At 32.7% G+C, this 24,301-nt stretch overlaps 1 protein-coding gene across 7 annotated transcripts in view; it reads right to left on the bottom strand.

Moving 5' to 3' along the window:
• Rbp6 (RNA-binding protein 6) overlaps positions 1 to 24,301 on the bottom strand; it is a 1,719,762-nt gene that overhangs the window by 1,042,720 nt on the left and 652,741 nt on the right. Inside the window, exon 1 of one of the 7 annotated variants that reach the window (XM_072525976.1) lies at positions 14,970 to 15,269. The exons of 5 other annotated variants lie outside the window; for them this stretch is intronic. The gene's annotated coding sequence lies outside the window, so the exon portion shown is untranslated. Of the gene's footprint in view, positions 1 to 14,969; positions 15,270 to 24,301 lie in introns of those variants that run through there. One more of the 7 variants, XM_072525975.1, reaches the window with a different exon arrangement.

The raw sequence follows: 24,301 nt of genomic DNA, 5'->3' as shown, positions 1-24,301 counted from the left end.
TGTTGATATTACGAGTATCAGACAATGGGTGAAAGGTTGTATTTCAGGTTAGAAACTATGTTTTACGTATAGATAGTTAAAATAAATAAAAATACATTCTCATATCTCATTATGATATATTTAGTATTGGTATTTTTATAAAGTATGTAAAATTAAAATAAAGCAAAATTGTTCTAATCAAAAACCAAAAGAAAATTGCTTAAATTAACGAATACCAACACTAACAGTTTCTTTAAATGTAAAAGATTAAACACTAAAAATGTGAATCACAATTTTAATTCTGCTCTTAGAATTTTATATACAGAAGTTAAATTTTCATTGAAAAACTGAATATTTATCAGCAAGAATATGAGCAACATTTGCTTTTCACTATTTGTTAATAACTTTTAAATCTTCGATAACGTTATCAATCATCGGATTGTATATAGATCGTCTAAAATAGTCTTGTGTATTTACACATGGATAATTTACTTGATTTCGCTGTTTTTGTGCTAAACGGGAAACTTTTAGTTCTATATCGAGTTCATGAGCAATGCCACAAATTTTATCATATAAACTTAAAAACATTTCTTTAGATTTTTCTTGCTTTTGACTAAGAATTTTCAAAACATCATTAAGCATATCACGTGGTGATTTTAAATCGAATTTTGAAAAAGACAACTAAATGACAAAGTGCAAAAAAGTGCTATTTTCTTGAAAACCAGATAGTCGCCACAAAAACTCAGTTTCAGATATAGCAGATTTTAATATCTTTGCCTTTGCAGCAGTCTGTAGTCACTCCACGAAGATATAGCGTCAAGGCATTCGTTAATTTTTTGACAGAAATTCTCGCAGTTAAAGAATTTCGTGGTGATTTTTAACCCATCTCGTCTCACACAAACCGCTAAGCTGATGTCTCATCAAATTTTTAAGAATTATATTGCGTTTTGACGAAGCTTTTAAAATATCTTCTTTCATCGTTCCAACTTCATTTTTCAAAGATTGAACCGATGAAGATTTACCAATTGAAAGATATAAAATATGATTAAAACATGATGAATAAACAACATTAATTAATAAGTTGAAAAAAATAAATCACTTTCTTTGAGAGGGGGGACAATCACCCCATAGCACCTTCTTGGATCCACCTATGTCACAACTTAATATATCTTTCATCTTTTGCGTTATTTTGCCGTATATATACGTACATTACACTGTATATAATAATTCATAATCTGTACAGACAAACTCAGTGAATACCGGAAAAAAAGTAAACAATAGATAACCAAATAGTAAATATGGAGGTGGAAGTACGTGTTCAGAAACGGTTCCAAAGTAACTTTAGGTGTTTACATTATATTTAACTTTAGTACGATTTATTACCGGACACCGATCACCGTACAAATAATTCAATTTTAAATGATCGAAAGGTCAGCAAACGGCTCTCCAACTAAGTCCACCTCCAAAAGGGATATGCAAAAGATATATGCATGAGTTAAAATAAATGGCCAGAGACAGAGATCTTTGGTGACAGACAATACACGACATCCACTAATCGATACGAGAGAGATACTTTAAATGAAAGAACTGATCCTCTGAAGGGTCAACCTGGACGGTGTTTCTTATAGCGGTACAGGAAAAAGGATTCGGATGATTCCATTACAGATGAGGATAAGAGAATAGAGGGTACAGAAGAGGCTACTATAATAGATGAGTCAGAAGTAATATATTTAAAAGAACAAAAAAGACACCAAGAACACCAAAAAAAGAAGAAAATACAAGATTATTAGAAGCAATGATAAAAATTGTAAAAAACTAACGAACGATATGAGGGAAGTAAAAAAAGTACCACATTAACAGGGCAAAGATATGACAAATGTATGCCAACAGATCAAGGAAATCAAAGAAGAACAAAAACAATACCAAAAAGAAATAAAATATTTTAATAAATTCAATGAACAAGCCATGAAAGAAATAAAGCAACTAAATAAAGAGCTCGCTCGAAATAACAGTAAATATAGCAACAAAAAATGGGGATAGAAAACATGTTTGGATGAGTGAAGTAAAAGAAAAAATAGCAGTTATGAAAAACAAAAGTTAATTGAAGAACATAAAAGAAAAAATCTATATAAATGACGATATGACAAAAGTAGAAAAAGATATACAAGCAAAAATCAGGAAATATGCAAATGATGAAAGCACAAAAGAAAGGAATCGAGAAAAGTACACATTGGAGAAAATAAGCAAAGATTGGTCAACAAATTAGTAAATAAAATAGAAAGCAGCAAAGCAATGTTAACGGCAAGGCATGAAAAAGGAAAATAAAAAGAACATAGTGTAGCAAAAAATAAAAACAGTCTAGCAAAGAAAAAAAGATATAAAGGGAGGAACGTGGAATATCAGAGGGTCGTTTGAAGAAGGAAAACTAAAACACTTGGCTACAAAAGTAAATAAATAAAAATTTAATATAACTTTACAGAAAATCAAGCAGCTATGAGAAATTGGACTTGAAATAAAAAAATATATTTTCTTTGATCGTGGTGGTACAAATAAACCGTTGAAACGAGGCTTTCTAAAAGACAAAAAATTAAAAAGGGGTTAATAATTGTTGAGCTTAAAGCGATTTCAAAAAGATTATGTATTCTCAGAATAAGAGGTAATTTTAAAAGATTTCACTTGTGAACATATATGCACCATCAGAGCAAAGAGTACAGAAATGGAAGAGTAATTTTAGGGTGATTTGGATAAAGCATATGGTAACATACAGTATAGCCCAAAATAAACAGTACTGAATTTGTAATTATTTCATTGTTTTAAAAAATACATATTATTGACACGTTATAATATGTTCTAAATGAGCTACTCCTCTCTCAACACAGACTTCGTATCGATATTCCAGATTTCTCGCTCGAATGTTATGGAATAAAGGTTGTCTCAAGTTCGCGAAGAAGGCTCTAACGGCATCCTTAAACTCATTGATGGTTTGTGATGCCCGTTTAAAAGCGGCAGTTTTATTTATGCCCCAAATATATGCGTCTGGAGATGTTAAGTCTGGAGAATTTGCAGGATAGGGGAAGTCAGTAAATCGTGAAATGAGTTTGTTTGGAAAATGTCCCTGAAGAAATTGGCGAACTGCGACAGCAGTATGGCAAGTTGCCCCATCCTGCTGGAAAAATTAGTCTAGAAATGCCAAATTACGTACACGACAAAACTGACGTAGATCAGGAATAAAGCGTGGTAAAATTTGTATATATCTCTATTGATTAAGTGTGACTTGCCTACCATTTTCTTCGATAAAGTATGGACCAAGGATTTCGTGTCCGGAAAATACACACCAGACACTCACTTTTGCGCTATGTAAAGGAACTTCTGGAACTTCATCTGGTTTGGCAAAGCCCAGAAATCGATTTGTGCGACGATTTACATGGCCTGACAAATGAAAATGTGCTTCGTCTAAAAACCATACATTTTTCAAAAATTCAGGATTTTGATACTGTAATCCAAGAGTTGTGGCACAATATTCCACTCTACTGTGATAATCCCTGGAAAGTAATTGTTGATGTACCTGAATCATATAGGAAAATGCACCCAGCTCCTTCAGGATTCTTTGCAAGGAAGTTAGTTTTAAGCCAAGATGCAACGCTGTTCTTGTCTGGCTGGCTTTCCGATTTTCCAAGATTCGCTCAAAAACACGTTTATGGTTATCGTTGTTGTTAACTGTCCTGGGACGCCCTGAGTTTCCTTTTCGTTGGCACAATACATTACCCGTATTTCTTAACTTTTCAACAACCTTCAAAATCACAGCATTATTTGCAGAATGTTTATTAAACCGTTGTGTGAATTGATCACACACGTATTGCAGACTTGCACTATTACGTCGGCCGATTCCGTATGAGCCAAAATAATGCTCCACAAGAAACACTTTCTACTCTGTACTTAACACCATTTTTAACAATTAGGCCTTAATATTAAATTGTTTAAGGATTACTTGATAGGCCTATACTAGTTAATTTGAATATGACAGCGCGCGCACAGAGACATCTATTTTTCAGTTTCAGTACTGTTTATTTTGGGCAATACTGTACATAATTACGATCTGAAAGTGATGCTACGGGACGCAAACACAAAAATTGGCAGGGAAGAAATCTATACACCTACGATGGGTAAAAACAGTTTGCACCAGAGAACAAATAATAAGGGCTAATTGCTAACAGAAAATATCTGCTTAACGGGTTATTCCGGCCTCAACATCCTCTACTGCTTCTTGAAAGATTTCCTTAGAGTACATGTTAAAAAGCAGGGGTGATAGTATACATCCCTGTCCGACCCCACCTTTGATTTTGATATCATCGGATTCTCCTGCCTCTGTACGGATAGACGATGTTTGATTCCAGTAAATATTGCTAATAATTCTTAGATCACAGGTGTTTATTCAAATATCTCTTCATGTCCCCATCAGATTGTAGTGTTTTACTATATCGAACACTTTGTGGTAATCAATGAAGCATGTATAAATATCTCAATTCACATCTCTACATTGTTGAAAAAGCACTTTTATGCTAAATACAACCTCTCTCGTACCCAATGCATTTCGAAAAATAAACTGTGTACGGCTGATTTTTTCTTAGCATTGTCTAATATCTTTTGATGTATGATTTTTAGAAATAACTTTAAAATGTGGCTTATCAAGCTGATGGTCCGGAAATCGTTGCAGAATACGGATTTTGTTTTCTTTTGTAGAGCAATAAACGTTGACTTCAGCCATGATATTGATATTACTCCGTTTAAATATATGTCATTGAATATCTTTGTTAGTCGTTAAGTACTGTCGATGTTAAATTGCTTTATGATGGCTGGAACACATACAGAGTATGCTGGCAAATAAACTACTGAAAATGCTACTGTCATGTACAATAGGCGGACTTCAGAGAAGAAGTCGACCAAGGAAAAGGCGGAAAATGGGTGTAAAGATGATCTAAAAAGACACAAACTTACAAATTGGAGGATAAAAGCAATAGACAAGAAAGATTGAGGAGAATGGTCAATCAAGCCATGGGCTTGCTAGGCTCGGCGTGCTAATTGTTATTACCATAGAAACTGACTTCGTGTGCATTAAAATCTAAAAATTGAATACAAAATATGCACTCTTTACGTTTAAAATGCATTTTCATTTTTCTCGATAAAACACTCTGATCAAAAGTAATCGAATTTTAACTTCATTTTAATTGTATTTAAGAAATTAATTTCGTGCGGTTAACTGACATTCAAAATCGCCGGTCGCTTTAGGCGTTGTTTCTGAGAGAAGGGTTTATTTTACAGAGAAAGTGATAATAAACATTTTTTGTTCAGAATAATTAATAATACCTATTAAAGCTAGATTTAGTTTTACTCTTTTTCAAATTATGGTATTTTCTATATTATTGACCTTTTTGGCAGTTCTTCATTTGTTTCATATTTGTTTAATAAAAACGAAAACCAACTTCAGACGACTTTAAATAAATAAAAACAAATGTCTGAACAACACTTAAATTAAGTGCTAATTCATTGTGTTCTATGAAGAAATTTATTCATTTCTATACCAATGAAAACAAAAGCTAAATTTAAAGGTGAGAAGATCTACACATGCTAAGGTCTCGGATTAAAGTGATTAAATAACTCATATCGGATATCGCGTTATCCCCTCTTTAAGCAGCCGATTGTGAGACATTCTAGTCCATCAAAATCAAAAGTTTGTCTCGAATCTCCTTTATACAATCAATTTAGTAGATTCCAAACAAGGCAACCCTCGTCTGTCAACCGTGCTAATTCGCTAAATAATACAAAAGCCCTTTGGTTCGAGAAGTGAAATAACCCCATTCAGGTGCTAATTTGAATAAATCAATACCGGCAACCTCGGAAAAACATTCCGGCCACAAGGAGCAAGAGGAAAAGGAACTTTATTTCCAAAACAAAGTTATTTTGGAAAGTTAAAGAGGACGATTTACGCCAAGGACGCCTTCGAAATTATTTTCCGTCATGAAGTAACGTGATTTTTGGTATTTTGACGTAAAGCCCTGAAATGAACAAGTCGATTTCTAGTGGGTGTATTTTATCCACAGTTAATTTACCTATGGTAAATTTCAAAACGTGTAATAAAATTTTTGTACGAAAAAGCTCAAACAAGCAAACAATAAATTAAAGAGCAATATATGATTGGAAATACAAAAGTGACAAGTAAATCTGGAAATACATAAAACATATAAAATAAGCTAATGCTTATCTAACCATTCAGTAGACTAGAGATACGAAACAAGACATGTTAGATATGAATATTAAAAAATAAAATCGGGTGTCCTGTACTACTAAAATATAAAACACAAATAATTAAATAAAACTATCTATATTAAATAAGTTCACAATAAATTGCAATCGGAAACAGAGACATTTCCACTATCATTATAAAAACTTAGATTGGAAGTGCATGATAGCCTAGATTTTATGACAGAAAATGACACCGGTCTTGATTGAAGCAGAAAGCTTATTTCTTTTACCTTCAGAAAGTTTCATTTCACAATTAATTAACGAAAAAAGACACATCATAGGCATATTCCTATTCATCCAGAAATCATTCGACCAGGTCTGGCACACAGGCCTGATTGAAAAACTCCACCTTGCTGGACTGCCCACAACTTTCGTTAAACTAATAAATACCTATCTCTCTAATCGGACTATACGGATTAAAGTTGACTACACTATCCTCACCATTCACTCTACAAGCTGGAGTGCCCCAGGGCTCAATTCTTGCTCCAATATTGTAAATAGTCCACAACAGTGACATCGGCCGCCCTTAATATAAATCAGAATCCTAAGAGCTATATACTGACGACACTGCGCTCCACACGTCAGTCCCACATAGAATGCTTGGATAATTGCCTGTATTCGAACGAGCCCAAAACTACCTAAATAGAATTGTCAGGTGGTGCAATAGATGAAGAGTGACTATTAACGCCTCCAAAACTCAATTAATATTATTTAAATCTCAGATTATCAGGGCCGGATAACCGTGTTAGGAGAAGACCTTAATTTCAGAAACTCAGTGTTCTATTTGGGAGTTCATTTTAACAGGACTCTTAACTGGAAGACCGATATACAAAACACCCTAGAGAGGGTAAGAAAAAGGACAAAACTCCTGGCAGCGTTGTCTGATACTATGGGTAATACCTCGAATAAAACCATTATGGCCACATAAAGAAAAATACCTAGATTCCGCACGAGGAAGCGCAGAGACTACCCGTCAGCACTCATTCACCAAGTAGCCAACATAACATGAATTAAGTACAGAATCCTTACCCTCGGTAGAGGATTTGTCCTCCGCACTATAGCTGGCTGAAACAAAAGCCAAAGAAACACTTACAATTCCTTGCCATCGCCGAGGGCAAATACTCACCAGGGTTCCTAAAAAAAAGTTCAATTCCCTCCAGCAAAACTTCTTCACACTGAAAACGAACTTTTTAATGAGTATTTTGATATATTAGACCCAACCCCCATTATTATATATTATAAAACTCCACTAAGCTCGTTAGAGCACACTAATGTTGTCTATCAGATACCCTGTTCAGAATGTAACTCCTGCTACATTGGCCAGACTAGTCGATCTCTTCTAGGGCGTATAACTTCACACAAAAGGGACATCAGACTTTCCAAACCCTCTTGTGCCCTTGCACAACACGCCATTTCCACTAAACATCACATTGATTTCACAAATACCAAAATACTGGCGAAACAAAACAACCATCAGAAACGCTCCTTTATTGAAATGTGTGAGATCCTCAAGAACTCATCGGCAATAAACAAAAGAACCGACATCGACAATTTGAGCCAGGTTTACCACTCTCTCATCTTACGAAATAAATGATACCAATTATTCTTCAGTTAAAAGTTGGCGTATTTTCCATTCAAAATAATAACAAAATCATCCCCTATTTCCAAGTTTCATTAAAACATAAATTAAAAATAATATATCAAAATATTTCCGCCATACAAATTCCACCCGTCCAACTAATTATGCAATGTCCCCTGTAGAAGTTCATAATTGTCTCAAACCTTGGAATTTGGTGACACATGGCCCTTAAATAAAAAAATTTTCGGTATCGCGTCAAGTTGTTTGCTAGATTGCAATAAATCAGAACTTTGTTGGTCTTCAGCGGAGAACCATCTAAATGAAGCCAAATGTTCGTTTAAAATTTTTTAAATATTCATATCTACGAATATGAACATTATTTTCGGCAAAGTTTGTGTGTTGTTTTTTGTTTTTTCTTTTTTGATTAAGTTAGTTTTAAATATTGAGTAAAGTGTACAGTAGATATATGATAACATCGATAATATACTACATATTGAGTTGTAAGTTATGAACTATAAACATCTGTATTTCTTATAAACTCTATGTCATTTGTTATATTTTAGAGAACTGATGAAGCTTTAGAAATATAAAGCGAAACGTCTTCGATAAACTTATGAAGTAGTTGACTTCTTTTTTTATTTGCCAACCTGAATGACCGATTAAACCTCTGAATTCACTAGTTGAATACTTTAGAAATATATATATATATATATATATATATATATATATATATATATATATATATATATATATATATTATATATTATTAAATATCGCAGCTAACAACTGCAAGCCAAAAACGCTGATTAAGAGCTGTTCCAAGTATGACTGGTAGCACCATGAAGTTCCCCTTGGCTTGTCTGGCAATAATTCGTCTTGTGCACTCCTCATCACAATACGCCACCTTCTGAACCTCAATTTTTCTAGCACTCCACTACTAAATTCACCATTCGCATATCACTTTGACGTTTACCAAACACACTCCTGGCTCCACAAAAAAATGGAACAACCTTCCTTAAAGAGGCAAAAGCCTAAACAAGGTAAAAACATGGTATATCTATCTATCTTTCAATTTTTAAATAATATTTATAAAGATAATATGGCCACCATGACAAACTTTTAATATTTAAAATGAATACAAAAGAGTACCCCACCTTAACATCATACCTTTTATCATATAAAATTAAATTGCAAAATATACATGCAAAACCGAGTCGAGATCTCGGACCGTGTATCTGAGTACCCCACCTTAACATCGAGAGCATAAGCAAAGATAAATGCCAAATGTTGCAGGAAATCCTATACAACATTGACCTGGTAGCCATAGAAGAGACCCATGTTGTAGAAAAAGTTCAGGTTGATTAGAGGGGAAAGATACCTGAATACGATTTACGATTTCAGATAACCAATTACAACAAATATTGGCGTGTCGCAATCTACATTCAAAGCAATATAAAAAAATGGGTTCCTGCTTACCGTTTCCAATAAAAACAATATACATAAGGTTATAACCAAAATTGAAGAGATTACCGTTGTTAACATATACAAACCTCCTACCCCTACATAGAAACCAGAGGTGATAAAGACCAATCCACATCTAATGTATACATCGGTAACTTTAACAGTTACCACGAAATGTGGAATTATACAATGAATGATGAAATTGAGAAGACACTAGTCGAATGATCCGAAGAGCAAAACATATATTGAGTGGTCGATACTAAAGATAAAGCAACATTTAAATCAGCTATATGGAAATAGAGAAAAGTTTCTTTGTATACTTCCTACATATTCAACATTATCCTGTGCTTATCACCATCGGCATATCAATCTCAGCAATAATCAGATCACATCCTCGATCTAGGTCGAGTCTTAGAAAAGTGAACTGAAAGAAGTTCTCTCAACAACTAGACCACACCTTGAGTTAAATCCAATAAACTACATTACATTACAGACATTTGTGGGTGCACTATTAAACGCTACAAAGGAAATCATCTCTAGGGAGTATCGCACTAAATATGTGTCCGGATAGACTAAAACATATGAAGAATTATACAAGTAGTTTCTCGAAAGTGGTAAAAAATAAGGGCATTGACCAAACTGAGCTTAGTATTCCTTGTTATTGTTCGGTCTTCCAATATTTTAATCAGTTTAACTGTTGCGTTTCAGGCCATTCCTATAAACGCTTGATTTCTAAGGAGCAATAACCTTTGTTGCTTATCAGGGAGCCCAAGTATACAAATATGTCTACCACTTTAAAATTCGTCACTAGGAGTATGTGTAGTAGATTAATATTTGCTCTGTCTACGATCATTATTTTAGATTTTCCTGTATTGATCCGAAGTTCGAATTCTTCGCTTATCCGTTCAATAACGGTTACCATTTGGACTTCATTTGCTGCAAGTTTAAGTGTGTCATCTGCGTATCTCAGGTTATTTTTTTTTTCTGGAATCTAGAGAGGATAAAATGTCTTCTAACAAGATTACCGTCCATATAGTATCTCTATCCAGAGCTCCACGAGACTGAACACATATTTTAAGGTGAAAAAAGACTTAGTGGCATTAAAACAAACAAACAAAATGAAATATTTAGCAATAATTTTTATTTGTAAAATCAAACACAAACGGTGAAAAAAATTAAATCAGATAAAGCACCTGAGTTTGAGTTCCTGATACACAGTGGTGCGTGCATACGCGAAACAGTGGCTTGCTATGTGCTACACTAATATATTTCACTCAGGTAACAGTCCTTTCTCACTTAAGCGAACAAAGATAATTGCAATTTCGAAACCGGACAAACCAAATGAAAAGTCAGAAAACTACCGACCCATAGTCCTGCTCAGCATGGTATATAAACCACTCAAAAAGCTTTTTCTCAACAGAGATAGTCACAGGATACCTGAAAATGTTTTCACTGAATAAGCAGGTTTTCGCCCTTATAGAAATTATACGGATCAAGTATTATCATTAACAACTTTTCAAAAAGTTAGTTTTCAAAATAAACAAAAATAGTCGCATACGATATGGTTTGGAGACAGGGATTAATAAATAAACTGGCCTGTATTATTCCCTGAAGAAAGATAATTAAGTTCATGGACATTATGCTGACAAATAGAACCAGTATTGTGGTGATCAGTTAATAAAAAGGTCTCAGTAAGTATCTGAAGAATAAGACAGATCTGTATATTGAAATAACAACCACTGTTATGATACATAGATGTAAAAGATATATGAAAATTTCATATGAAAGTCGGTTTTTATCCGGGCTAGAGCGTAGTCTATCTTAATAATTAGTCTTAGATCAGATACCACCAAAATTTCAAAAAAACAATTTCTTTGTGCTTAATTTATATAGGTGGTCAGGTGTTAGTATATATATAAATTTCAAAACCGAAACTTAATTGACATTAGCTTAAAACGGGAGAGTTCCGGGAGTTGGCTTTATACTAGTACCAGATCTGAAGATTAAGAGAGATGTGTATATTGAAATAACAACCACTGTTATGATGCATAGATGTAAAAGATATATGAAAATTTCATATGAAAGTCGGTTTTTATCCGGGCTAGAGCGTAGTCTATCTTAATAATTAGTCTTAGATCAGATACCACCAAAATTTCAAGAAAACAATTTCTTTGTGCTTAATTTATATAGGTGATCAGGTGTTAGTAGAAAATACTTAAAGGTAATTAAAAAAAGAGTTGAACAGTAAAGATAGGCTTTTTTGTGTTTGGGCATTTTGGACTACAAAAACAAAATTATTAGGATCTTCATTTTAAGATTAGGTTACTGGCAAATAAGTGAGTAATTTCAGATGGTGAAATAAGTATAAATATGATCGACCTCTAGCATCTATTATCGGTATTTCATGGCACTTTGAAAGCGGTATAAATATGAAATTAGGAGGTGAGTAGTATATTGTGTTACAGAAAAATGTTAATGAAACTCAAAAAAAAAATTTATAATACCACATTAAAAAATTGAATATGTTGGTGTAAATTTAAGTAAATCTCCAAAATTTTTAGTAAATATACATAATATATAGATGAAACTCATAAATTTCAAAACCGAAACTTAATTGACATTAGCTTAAAAAGGGAGAGTTCCGGGAGTTGGCTTTATACTAGTACCATAGGAGTTTAAAAACTTTACGTTAAAGTGAAAACTTTTGTTGTAATGTGTATATATTTATTTAAAAAATTAATTTAGAAAAATCAACATGGTTAAAATTGTTTATTTTATTTACAACGAACGTTTTCGGTCTTATCAGACCATCTTCAGTGAACTTTAAAGTACCTGCTATATAACCCCATCACCAAGCAGAGGACGTGTTTAAATTTAATATTGCATACTTAAAAGTAATAAAATTAACGACATAATGTCGATGACTACAGATTTAACTGTCCGGGAACAATATTTCCCTACTCGCAACACCACTCAAATAAGTTTTGGTCATAAGATTGAAATAACTAATAACGAATAACTAAGGAAATAACTAATAATAATTGAAATTGATTTAACATAATGTCTTCAATATTTCTACAAAATCCACACATACGAATAATATAGAAATCATAGTATAGATACAATCCAAATCTGAATCACTTTCGAAGATCGAATTACGCGACACATACGTCAAAGAACTTACTTACTGTGATCAGATACGTGTCACATATTAGTTAAATTTTTCAAAAGCGGCTAATTTTAAAACCGTATATTTTCAATCCAATTACACTAATTAATATCCTTATATTTATGATATATTACATCACGTTCATCTGATAAGTTAATTATTAGTTGGAATTTGGCAGATACATGTTTGATTGTTAAACCTATTTTGGGTTATTCTGATAGCTTTATTGATACTTTAACAATTTTTATTAAAATATTGATGTATATGATGACATTTTTATACAATATTGTAAAAATTGTTTGCCAAGCTTAACTCTAATATTGGAATTTTTAGCTGGACAAATTTTTAATACACGGCTGCCATGAAAATTGCAACTGACCTTTTACGGGAAAAACATCCCTATAACAGTCCATCGTATTAAAGTGCAGATCACTTTATAAAAGATATATAATAATATGATTCACAAAAAAATGTGTGTTCCTAAGAAGACTATTTGATAGTATTTAAATAATTAAAACGAAATAGCCGGCAGTGCATTTTACAGTTCCATCGGTAATTTTATTAATAGTTGAGATAAAAAAAACGAAAAATGGCAATTTGGATTAGCCAGAAAGCTAAGAAATGTATTCTTGGATTAAAGATTTTCGTTAATGAAACCAATATAATTTTTAAGAATTACTCCAGGCATAAAAATTTTAAAAATAAAATTAGCGAATAGATGCTATATTGATCAAATAATCTCATCGTAAAAGACCAAATAGTTTAATAGACCAACTTTATGTCGCACATCGATAATTTCATACAAATGTAAGAAGTTACTGTAAATGAACCTTCGTTGTTATTTACACAAAATAGAGCGAAAATATTTCAAAATCATTTACTGACTTTTAATAATTGACAAGCGCTGTTAATGTATTGATATTTTTTGATAATTGACATATGTCAGTTAAATTTTTGATTGGCAATTAAAGGCGTCAATAGAATATTGTTCATGAGTAACAATATTTACAAATCGTATTTTCGGCACTATTTTGTCCCATAATAAAATTTTTATCTTAAAAGCGATATTTATTATCATAAATCATTTAGTTATTTTGTTTTTGAGTACAGTTATTATTTAAAAAGAAACGATTATTTTGTAGTCTTTTGGTGCCTTCTTTAAAAATTCTAAGAAATGATCAAAATCAAGATTTTCTTGTAAATTCTTTATTGATCCACTATTTTGTAAATAACCTTATTTTAATTTAAGTATAAAAATATTATGTTTATAGTAAACATTCTATAATATTCGGAAACGGTTGAAGTTTTAGTGAAAGCTTAAATTTTTAAATCAAACATCAAGAAGACAAAATTACCGGTGTAAACAACAATTAAAACGGAAACATAATCTGCATCAGATTTACAGTGGTCGTTTTCTAGATATAATCAAGTTTACTGCTACTGTGAGTTTCACTTTAGAAAGAAACTTAATCAAGTACACTGCCATCGAGACTAAAATAACAATACATAATTTATATTACTTTTAAAATAATCGTACAAAACACTGTTTTAAATGAAATTAATATTTTGAATTACTTTACACAGTAATTTTCCGATCTGCTAATACTGGACTCTAGGAACAACCTAAAGTTATGAAAAAGTGCGAATTCACTTAACTATGCCACGATTAAATAAAATATACAATTTTTAACACTAAAAACCCTTAAATGGTTTTAAGTACTTCAAATGTCTTCGACATCGATAGTAGTTTAAAAAAAAAGTATGTTTTGATGAATAATTTCGTACCAACCTTAATTGAAAGTGCCCGATTAAATCAACATCAATTTACATAACTGATCAAATTAACAGGATTTCTTTAATAATCGTAAATTTTTTTTTTATTTAGGGACAACATAGTATCTGTGAGTGATAACTTAATGTAATATATTTTTATTTTATTGACATATATCGAAAAGTGACATACGTCAATATCTTTTTAAATACTAGCTACCAGCTTTTGAAGACGTAACCAAACTTTTCCTTCAAGTCTTATTTAAAACAATTAATATTTTATTGGAATTTTATGTTTGTTGCACAAAGTTTGTAAAACAAATTTTGATTGTTTTTTTTTTGACAATCACCAAAGCGGGCTTTTAATACGATAATAATTAAAATACGACAAATTGTTGATATAAATTTATTAAAAGAGTATTTTGGTTCCGTCATAATAGAATGTTTTTATTGTTTTATTTTAAATTTGTTCATAATATTCTAAAAAACGCACAAATAGCAGCGATTTTTTTTTAATTTCTATAAAGAAAACTTCTTGGATGAAAAATGTATATTTTACTTCTGATTTTCAAAAATTTATTCAACAGAAAATACATCTCTCAGAGAAGTTTAGTATATAAATCGGCAGAGGGGAAAATATATAATCTGCGTCACAATAACATGCAGGGCATTTTTGGGTTGGAAAAACATAATTTCTGTTATGAAACTTACTGCGTTTCGTTGTACGTCCGTCCTAGAAAAGGAAATACGCGCTCAGCCCACTACTACTTCACACGTACTGCTTGGGCCCTTCGCCCGGGTGCTACGAAATCAAGAGATCGACTCGACTCTCTCTTTGCGAGGGTGCAGGATCGTTTTCGCACGCGCCGATCTCTGAAAAGTGTGCTTGGATGCCACGTGACCGGTGCGAGCGAGCGTCTTCGCTTGTTTTCACTTCGAGAATGGCGGGAATTCGACTGAAGCGGCATGCCGAAGCGGCCGTGCGGGTTCGGACCCGATCCGGCCCGTCGCCATGGTTACGGGCGACCGTACGGCGGCGATGGCGCCGCTGGCGAGGCGCACACCTCCTACACAGGCGTACGAGACTAGAGCATCGGGACGCCGCCAGGTTGTCACATTGATCACAATTTACGGAAGTTTTGGATGAAAAACTCACGTTTTCGAACAAAATCATTCTGATGACGACCGTGACACAGAAAACACTACAGAATATTCACTTTTCTTAAGCGCAGGTATTCTAAAGGTAATTTTATCTTATCCAGGGATTTGTTAGAAAATGTGTTTAGAAAATGAAGATAATCTACAATTCTGGCTGAGATATTTAGTTAAATATGGTTTTAATTGAATATATGCTATTATTTAAACGAATAAACGAGTTTTATTATTTTTATTATGGACGGTACAACTTGGGAATAATACCAACAAACGCCGCTATGTTTTCGCCTTTATATGCTATTTGAATAAACTTATCAAAACTATCAAAATTAAAATTTTATATATTTATTATTTTGTTAAAAAAATTAATAAAACTAGTACTATACTACAACCGTCTGGTGAAGTTTTCCATAAATAAAATTTACAAAATGTTAATTTAAGTCTATAAGCTGGATACTTTTAACATTGTATATTATATGGGTACTTCCGTAAATTATCTCATCACCTAGTGCTATATCCTAAATAATCATTAGGTGCACTCTCAACTAATTCGATTATTCTTATAATAGTTTATAAATTCCAATTTAGCATTTTTAGTTTTTTTTGTCTTTTTCTCCGCTTTTTATGCTTCTATAAACTTTAGTTATGCAGTGAGAAACATCCATATTTTAAAAAAATCCTGAAAAACGTTAATTTTAAGTGTTAAAGCGACCTTATACTACGTAGGAATTCCATCCCTTAATTTAATACCCTTGAAGAGGAGTTTTAAACTCTTAAATTTTTAAATAGGGAGTAGGGGTTTGTGACACATCATTTAAAATATATTTCTGATGTCTACTGAACATTTCTTTAACTTTCTTTTTCAAATCTAATAAAAAAATCTAATTCTATATTTGACGAAATTTGTTAGCATGCATTCTTGCCTCGGTATTCTTCTTCTTAAATCAGTTAAATTTAGTGCTATAGGTAAACAGGCATACTCAAGTCTTGGCTTTGCCGAGAAGAAATAAAGTAGTACAGCATGGCTAAGTCTTATATCTCAGCAATATTATAAGTGGTAAATAATATAAACTATTACGGTTAGTACCGAGGGGGAAAATAGAGGAGGCTATTAATTGGAAACTAAGATCGAATAAATTTCTGTACCTCATTTAAAAATTTGAGACAGATTAAACTCACAAACTATTATTTTAACCTAATATTGGCAGTCAGCTTTTTGGACATTTGAAATTTATAAGATTAAATTCATGCTTGAAACTATATTCTTTGAAACAATGAACTGAATTCAAATGACAAATAGCAATAGATGCGAAGAATTATCTTCCTGGTAAAATTAATAAATTTATTGTCGAATCATTTTCTGTAATAGGAAAACTTATTTATTTTCCTGGCAATAAGAAAACCAATCTGTATGAATATTATTTGTAAGTCAGTTTCAATCATTAAACGGATTTCCTTAAAATTAATACAGAAAGTTACGACATAAATAGATATTCTGAACTATACGCCATATTATTGTTATTCCAATAAGCAAAACAAAGCTTACTAGTAGGAAAGCCTAAAACCCAAATGACACCGGAAAGCGTGTGCGTTTGTATCGTATTTTAGTAGCAGTAAGGAATTGCCATCGTCTATTCAGTGTGTGTGTCTGTTTATTTCCACCCCTCGACGACAGAGATGATGGCATTCGAGGATGTGGATGAAAAACTGCGAAACGAGTTTGTTTTTCAGAGATTGCGTGCCTGGCTATCAAAATAATGAATAGAAGAGGATAGACGACTTTATTTTACCGATGGATGTTAAGCTCAAATGTTTTAATGTTTTTATCGAAAAATCCGGTTAAAATATATTTGTGTTTCGATTTTAAATTATAAATCTTTAGAATAAAATATATATAAATATGATAAACAGAAAATATTGTATTATATGTGTACCCTTGATTACGTATTATTTTATAATAGTAAAATTGATTTACCATAATATGTAAAGATACAGATAGACATTATTTATATTTAACATTATAAAATATATATATTTTTTTTATTAAATTAATGTGTCTTGGCTACAATGACCATTGACACAAACAATATTGTGTACAATAATTACAATAAGCACATGTAACTAATTGCTACAGTTAATAAGCTTAGACCCTATGACTAAATAATATAATATAAGTAAAGTACATGGAAAACAAGGGATCATATTCTGTTGAACAACTGAATGTCTTTCAAGAAACCAAGGAGGTTAAAGACTTGATCCTTGATCGGGTGAGTTTAGAATGTCTTTGATATTAGACTTAAGTTTATGTTGCACTCTGTGTTTTGCGTACCGGGGACACTCGATCAGGATGTGTTTCACAGTTAATACACTTAAGCAGATTTGGCAATTGGGCTTTGGCTCGGACTTCATTAAGTATTCATGTGTGAATCGGGTATGTCATATTCTTAATCTTCGGATGACAGCTTTTTCGTTTCTAGAGATAGTTGGAAGTTCAAATTTTTCAACAGTCTGCCATATCTCATGTAATGCACTCTTGATTGTGTTCCAGTGGGTTTGCCAGATATGATACTGTTATTGCTTGAAAATTTGCTTTAGGTCATTATGGATTTGAATATGTTGGGCTTTTGAGGATTGACTGTTTACACAAGAAGCTTGCTTGGCTGTTTATTCTGTTTTTTCATTACCGGGGATGCCGATATGGGATGTTAGAAAGATGATCGTGACATTTACACCTTGAAAATCGAGTGCACTGTAAGTCCTATGGATTTCTTGAACTAAGGGATGCTGAGAGTATAGACTTTTTATCGATTGTAGTGACGACAGGGAGTCTGTGTATATTGCTTGGTTTTTATCATCTGTTTTTAGTTTTTTAAAAGTTTGTAGTATCGCATAAAGTTCTCCAGTAAATACGCTGCATAAATTCGGTAAAAAAGATGATTTTATTATTTCATCATATGTGGTAACGCCTGCTTCGCTTTTGGAGGCATCTGTATACAGAATTTTTTGGAATTGGTTCTTGCTTATGATTTCTTTGAAGAGTTGTCTTATGAGAAGGCTTGAGGTTTCATGTTTACTGTATTTTAATAGAGAAGTGATTAAATGTGGAATTGGTCTATTTCAAGGCGGAGTATCCGGGATTGGGAAGGGATGTGTTTTAGTAAGGTCGATGGTTTTTCTTAGAGTTAATTTCTGGATGTCTGTTATTGATTGGATCCTTTGCGGGGTCTCCGGACAGGATGATGAAGTAATTAAATAGTAGACTGGATTGGATGGGTTTGCCGATACAGAAGCAAAGTAAGATTGAAGAAGATACTCTCGTCGAATCCAGAGAGGTGGTTCATTAGCCTCGCAGTAAAGGCTATCTATGAGACTAGATATGAAAGCGTATAAGCAAAGACGAATAGAAGTGTTATGAAATGAGTTCAGTAGCTTTAAGTCATATTTTGATGCAGACATGTATATGAAGCTGCCCTAGTCCAGTTTTGTGCGAATTAATGCTCTATATATATTAAGTAAGATGGTTTCGTCCGCACCCCATGTGTACTTTGATAGTGCCTTGATGATATTGAGTCTCTTTATTGCATTGCCCTTTAATACACTAATATGCTGTTTCCAAGTTAGCCTAGTATCAAACGTTAAACCAAGTATTTTGTGGTGAGTAACTAGTGGCAATGGAGTTTCATTAAGGGCAATATTTGGACTTTGGCTGCAGGGTCTTCTGCTAAATCGTATTAATTTTGATTTAGTCGTTGAAAGAGCCAACCCGGTTTTTTTGAACCATTCGCTAAGTTGATTTACAGCGGTTTGGAGCACGTTTCATGTGGCAATTGTACTTTTTTCTTGACAATATAAAATAAGGTCATCCGTATATATTAATTTCTTGACTGGTGGACAAATACAGGAAAAAAATAGCATTTATTGCAAGAATAAACAGTGTTGTACTAAGTACTGAGCCTTGTGGGACTCCATTATTTTGCCCGAATGTCGCCGAAATTTCCCCATTTGTTTTTACTTTGAACGTTATTTGTTGTAAAAAGTTTTTTATGAAGGAGTAAATATTTCCTGTTATCTTGTATTGACGAAGCTTTTCAAGAATGGCTTGGCGCGAGATAGTATCGAAAGCTCCTTCTATATCAAAGTCAGTAGCGATCAGATCTTGTTTGTTTAAAATAGCAGAAGCTATTTGTGTTTGTAATAGCACTAAATTATCAAAGGTTGAATTATTGCATATTTTTCGAGAAGCCATGTTAATCTTGAATTAATCATTTTCTCAACCAGTTTACATAATGAACAGGTTAGAGAGATAGGTCTGTATGATTTTGTTAGGTTTGGGGGTAGATCAGATTTTTTTATTGGTATGATAATTAATTCACGCCACAGTTTGGGTAATTGCTGAGTATGCCATATCTTGTTATAAAGATTCAGCAGTATTGCGAGGCTGGAATGAGATAAAATTTTGATGAATATAATTGGGATATTGTCTGGTCCAGCGGCAGAGTTCGTACAAGAGGATAGTGCAAGTGCTAATTCTTCTTGTGTAAAAAGAGGGTTAATAGCGTCAATGTCGTGTCTACTTATTTGTGGAGCAAGAGGAATTGTATATTCTGGTCATTTGGACTTTCAATCTGTTCGACTTCAGACCTGAATTTCCATGCAAAACTTTCAGCCATGATTTGAGCAATTGTTTGGTTATCTGTTATAAATTTTCCATTCAGTGATATAGCTGGAATTTTTGGAGGAGTTTTATAACCTTTTATTTGTCTTATTATTGTCCAAACTTGAGATGGTGGAGTATCACTAGTAGTTGTAGAAACAAAATTTTGCCAGGAATCTTTTTGCTTTTTTTAAAGACATATTTCGCTTTGGCGCTGGGTAAAGGTTGGCGTATGGATTAGCGTGAATATTGGCGCAAGGATTGGCGCCGGTGTTGGCGCAACATTTCTGACGTTAGGATTTTGATTGGCGCGTGAAGCGGACAATATTTTTTTTATGAGAGGTGTCCGTTTCACAGGTAACTGGATGCCGTCATCTCTTTTATTGAGACAATTTGGCTTTTTTCAATTTCTTTGGCTTCTCGGATAATTCTTGGTTTATAAAAGCAGATCGGGGCTATGGTTCTGGAGTCTTCAAAATCATTTTTGTGACCTGTATGAAAATGGTGTTGGCCTAGAGCTGAAATTGAATCGGAGTTGCAAACAGAAATAGAATGTTTATAAATCCTGAGAATCCCTAAATAAAAATTGAGAGTTTACTGATATAGAAAGAAGTGTTTAGGATGACGGTGGTACTTTCATTTATCGGTGGGAAGAATGACTAGATTTGGATTTGGCTAAAGTTCTCTCACGGCTTTTTTCTCGTATTGGCTAATGTTTGGAGAAGGAGGCTTTGAGTTTCTAAGAACTCTAGCGATGTCTTGTCTAGTTACTTTAGCATTTATGGAAGGTAAATGGAGATGGCTTCTTCACTTTGACAGATAATTGTCTCAATTGGAATGTGACTAAAGATAACAGAGTAATTAAAAGCTTTTGTTAAAGCTGGAACAACAATAGTTAAAGAAGAAGTATCAGAAAAGTTATGAACCACTGTAGTGGCTTTCAACGTTGTAGTTTTTGGAATTTGTTCGGTAATTAGATGCGCTAATTTGCGCTTCTGAGTTTCAGTCTTAGATTTAAAAGTATTTAGAATCTGTGTGTTCATACCGTCGAAACTATCCAATAATATAGGATGTACATTGAAAGAATGAATAGATGACTAGATTTTTCTTGTAGTAGGTACTAAGATATATGCGGGCTTCAGATAATTTTTGTTCAATAATTCCAAAGTCCTCGATCTGAACTGTAAAGGCACAATCGTCGGCATATACAAATTTCTGTGTATCTGCTTCAAAGAGTTATTTGTTCATATATATGTTAAATAGACTTCCAGTTAGAAAAGAAGAAATACGCTTCCTTGAAGCAGCCCATTCTTTTGTGTGTTCCAGCGACTTCTGGCGACCTCCAAAGTCAGTCAGTTAGAAAATATTACATGTACACAAGCATAATGTTTTCCATTGACAAAAACCAATGTCTACAAGCACTTTTACTTATTAACTAAAGTACTGCTACCAACTTTAACCTGGAAGTACTTAAACATTTTCAGTATAAAGTATTAAGGACGATTTTTAAAGTAATGTGATTCAGCTCAAACTGAGTATTACAAGTGACCTGTAGTCAATAAAATGAGAAAAGAGTTTAGTGCTTAAAGTTTAGTGCTAATTATTGAAATAGGTTGAGACAGTCGTGATTATTATTTCGTGAATGAAACAAACATACTAATACATTTTAGATCCCGTGACAAAGTTTTTAAAGTTGTATCATCCAAGCACATCATATTTGTGTAACTGTTAACAATTTAAAAGGTTAAAATATTAGGTAAACAATTTTCTCCTAGTATAATATAGGTTATTTATTGCAGTGCACTGCATATTCTAAATATAAACCATATAACTAAAAACACTAAATTTTTAAGTGAATAAACTAAAACTGTAACGTGGTTATAATATTTAATGGAATTTGGTAACTTAATCAATAAAAATAGCTAAAGGGCGCCTATTAATAAGATATTTTTAAACGGGTATTATGGCAAGATATATAACTCATTTTAAAATATTGTTAAGTTCTTAATCTATACTATACCATTAAAAATTTCTGTTTGGTTTGCTGTTCGGCCTATAAATTATTAATTTTTTCTCTTATTGACAGTTAGTCAATGAGTAAAGTTAGTCGTGAGTAAAGTTTATTATTATCATTTATTTTGTTGGTATTTTAGACAGTAGCTACTTCAATTATTTAATTCTTAATACCTCTGTTGTAGTGATTTTTTTTTTTCATGATAATCTAATTATTTCAAGATTTGCTTTGAAATAATTTAAAATTATCAGATTTGTTTGTCTGTTAGGTAATCCGGTAATCTTTTCCCAGCAGAATTATCAGATTTTGAGATTAAAACTTCTAAATCGATTTTGGTGGCGTTTATTTGACGAAAACTTTTTGTGCGTAAATTTCTTAATAAAACTTTAAAATCAAAAGTTTGTTTGAATGAAGGAAATACCAAACTGAAGCAAAAACGCACTTGGGGTTAAGCCTATCGGATTACTGACGGTGGTAACAATATTAGAGCTCTATACCGGGTGATCCAGTTATTCAAAGCTGATACTCATATTTCGCTTAACGTTTTTCCGTTGCTTATATATTTTAAAGCTTTAAATTTAAATAAAGGATGTTCTGTTAACAATCGTTTCCTTTTTTCTTTTCCCTTTATTTTTCCAAGCCATCATTCTTGATTTTCTGGTTTACTATTCAGTATTTTAATATGTCAATTTGAGTGCAACTGTCTTTAGCCTGATATTATGTGAAATTGTTTGTTATCTATGAATTGGATATTCCTCTCTTTAAATTAAATTTTTGCTTTTTTTCCTTGATGATTTCTATTAATCTTTTTTTTTTTTTGTTTTTCTTAGATCTTTTATGATTTTAGGGTAACTTATTGTTTTTGATTAAGTTTATGACATTAAGTTTTTGTATTTGTTAGGTCGATGTATTTGAAACTATCAGAGAGTTTGAAACTGCTGTGATGGCCCACTATTGGACAAAAGAGTCAGCAGTCAAATTTTTTTCATTAACTACCGCTCTATGAGGTGATGCTGCCGACATTTAATGAGATTCCTAAGAAGCAAGAATACTGTTATCAAACCTTATTCAATCGTCTTGAAAAATGGTTTGAAGATACCTATCTACAACAAGTACACAAAACCTAATTGGAAAACAGAAAGCAGTGTAAAAGGGAGACCTTTCAGAAATTTGAAGCAGATATTGTACAGTGAGCTTATTCAAAAGCCTATTATAAAATTTAATACCAATAGACAAATCAGATAATGGTTTGAAAAAGATAGCAACTTACAAAAATGTTTCCAATTAGCAAGTTCACAATTATTAGATAAAGCGCTTACTACTGCTTTGTAATGCAAATTTGGAAGTCAACCTTTGCGATGATATCGAGTGTGAGCCATTAGCAAAGAAGACTGACTGATCGGTGAACGTCTGAGGAAAATGTCTCTAAAAATAAATCGATGCCGAAGAAACGTCCAAATATTGGGAATGTGGTAAAGTAGGTCACTTTCGTTGTAACTGCAAGAAACCAACACGACGGTCTAAAAACTAGAAAATCGATCTCGAGAACTAAAACCGTTCCTGTAGGTCCTGTAGAATTAAAAATATCGGCAAACAAGGGGTCATTGAACCATCAAGTAATCCTCGGACTTTACCTGTAATGAGCTTAGAATAGTTCCACCTATGTTTGTGTCGACTACCACCAGCTTAATGCGGCAACAAAAAAAGATAGTTGCTCCTTACCCAAAATATACGATATATTGTGTACATTTTCCGTTGGTCCTCTATGCGAAATGGAAGTATGTAGAATGTAGAAATGGAAGCCAGTTGATCGAGAAAAAATCCCATTCTTGATAGAATCAGGTATTTGGCAATTTACAGTTATGCGTTTTGATCTATGTAATGCCTCCACTACATTTGAGACGCTACCGAAGGCAATTTTAAGAGAACTTTCAGGGCAAATATGTATGGTATAATTGGATGATGTAATTGTAGCTAGAAGATCATTTAACAAGAATTCCAAGACTCTAAGTGATGTGTTTCAATGATTACCTATAGCTATTATGAAACTGGGCCCAAAAAATTGTTTCAACGACAGGTTGGATATTTAGGCAATATTGTAATAGTGTCGGGTAATAGTATAACAGCTGACCTTAAAATGTTCATGCAATTTGAGAATAGCCAGTACCAAAAGATATTCTATGAAGTTTCTTTGGATTAATCACATAGTACCAACGGTTG

Source organism: Diabrotica undecimpunctata, chromosome 3 (assembly GCF_040954645.1).
Source record: "Diabrotica undecimpunctata isolate CICGRU chromosome 3, icDiaUnde3, whole genome shotgun sequence".
Taxonomy (NCBI): Eukaryota; Metazoa; Arthropoda; class Insecta; order Coleoptera; family Chrysomelidae; genus Diabrotica; species Diabrotica undecimpunctata.
The sequence above is the reverse complement of the archived record's forward strand: the minus strand, read 5'-3'. Positions and strand labels throughout refer to the sequence as shown.